This window comes from Gastrolobium bilobum, unplaced genomic scaffold (assembly GCF_033153095.1).
Source record: "Gastrolobium bilobum isolate Gb01-03AN ecotype WA unplaced genomic scaffold, APGP_CSIRO_Gbil_v1 utg3020, whole genome shotgun sequence".
Classification (NCBI taxonomy): domain Eukaryota; kingdom Viridiplantae; phylum Streptophyta; class Magnoliopsida; order Fabales; family Fabaceae; genus Gastrolobium; species Gastrolobium bilobum.
In genome coordinates, this window is record NW_026896080.1 from 130321 (window position 1) to 132511 (window position 2191).

The window sequence follows — 2191 nt, forward strand, 5'->3', positions numbered from 1 at the left end:
CGAGCTTCATAATTCTTGCTCTTCTTGGTGCAACTGGGGCTGGGGCATTGTCAAATTCTTGAGAAGCTAAGGATTCCAGCAATTCTAGCGCTTCCTCTGGAGTTTTTGTTTTCAGGGAGCCTCCTGCAGCAGCATTTACCAGTGTTCTTGTGGTGGATGTCATCCCTTGGAAAAAGATTCTTGCTTTCTCCCATGCTTCAATTCCATGTTGAGGACACTTCCTGAGTGTTCCTTTGAATTGTTCCCAAGCCTCGTACAAAGATTCGCTTTCTTTTTGTTCAAAAGCAGTGATCTCCGCCTTGAGCCTTGCCATCTTTGAAGCTGAGAAAAATCTGGCCAAGAATTTTCTTGCTAAGTCATCCCAATTGGTTATGCTTCCTTCAGGTAGAGACTGCAACCAATCTCTTGCTTCATCCTTCAGTGAGCATGGAAATAGCCTGAGCAAGATAGCATCACGAGGAACTCCATTTACTTTCAATGTATCACAGTAAAGTAAGAAGTTATCGAGATGACTATAGGGGTTCTTTGTGCTTCCTCCAGCAAACTGTTCTTTTTGAATCAGTTGCAACAGTGCCGGCTTCAATTCAAAGTTGTTAGAATCTATGTTAGGTCTAACAATGCTTGCCGTCTGTGGAACTCGAGCTGGGGTCATGTAATCTCTCAACGTCCTTGGAGCAAATTGATTGTTTCCTGCCATTGGTTCCTCCTTTGGTTCCGTCGAAGTTGATGCCTTTGTTTCCTTCGCTTTCTTTGCTTTTGCGTCTTTTCTAAGTTTCCTTTCTGTCTTTTCTATCTCAGGATCAAACTGCAAGATTCGCGGGTTAAGAGTACCTCGCATAAACTAAGATTGAAAAGATGTGCAGAAAACATAGAAAAAGACTAAACATAAAAATAATAAAAATAAACAAAGAATGCAGAAAAATAAATATGCAGAAAATTGATGCAGAATTTTTATGCAGAAAATTGAGTTTGAAGAATGTTTAAAGTGCAGAAAATTAAAACGTCCAATCTAAAAGTTAATTAGTTACTTCTAATATTGAAGAATTCGATCCCCGGCAACGGTGACAAAAACTTGATAGCGACACGGCAAGTGCACCGATCGTGAAAGTAATAAAATGTACTGAGTACGAGATCGTTCCCACGAGGATCAGAATTTCAAGCACTAGTTCGCTAATTGCGTTTTAGTTGGACAATCAAAGGTTTGGGTTGAGAGAATTTAGATGAAAAAGAGTCGTGGTTCAAAGAACTTAAAATTAAAAACAAGTAAAGGCATGCAATATGAAAATTCAGAATTAAAAGAATGAATGATGATGATGTTTGATTGAAATTTGAACAAGCGTAGTTAAGGTTTCGACTTCCCCCAATATCCTCAATATGTTATGAATTTAAAAGTCAAGAATCTGTTTCTTAATATATTGCTAATCAATTCTATCTGAGTTAATTAGGGCTCAATTCCTTGTTACCCTAAATCTATGTAATCTTGAAAGAACTCTAGTTCCCTGATTATTCCCCAAGAAAAACATGCATTAAGATCAAGAATTACAAGATTGCTTAATTACCTTATGTCTATTCCTATTCCTATTCCTAGATCACAAGGATTATGATAAATTATCAAGTCAAGGTTCATGCACCAACATCCCTATTGTCATACAATTCTCCAAAATCATTCTATAAGGAACAAACTCATAGAAAGCATTAAAAACAGATAATTTATTCAATTATAAAAAGAACAGGATTCGAAGACAATTTAATTCATAAACATAAAGATTCAATTGGGTTTCATCTACCCTTAACTACAACAAAGACTAGCCTAGCATACTGAATTGAAAAGAAATAATAAAGAAAAGAGAACCCCAAGCCTCCATTGGTGTGATGTTGACTTGGTTCCTCAGTGTTCCAGCGCTCCGCAACAGGATTCCTCCTTCCGTCTTGGTGTAATGCTCTGGAATTGTGAATTGGTTTCTGAATTGGTGTTTTGGTCTTGACCCCAAGCTCTTTATTTATAGCTTTTTGGGGTTGTATTCTTCATTAAATCTCCAATGAATCCATATCAGATTTGTGGTTGATTTCATCTTTGTTTCCTTTTGGCATTTGATATCTTGGAGATTGGTTGACGATTTTGAGCTTTTAAATCTTGTTGTGATCTTCCATCACATCTTCTTATTGGAGTTATATCTTATCTCAATCAAGG

The 2191-nt window shown here is 37.0% G+C and overlaps 1 non-coding gene across 1 annotated transcript; it reads left to right on the forward strand.

Annotated features, from left to right (window-relative positions):
• Positions 1-200: 200 nt before the first annotated feature.
• On the forward strand, positions 201-307 carry LOC133297696 (small nucleolar RNA R71). Its single transcript, XR_009749672.1, has one exon. It is a non-coding gene; the product is annotated as a small nucleolar RNA R71 (small nucleolar RNA).
• Positions 308-2191: the final 1884 nt, after the last annotated feature.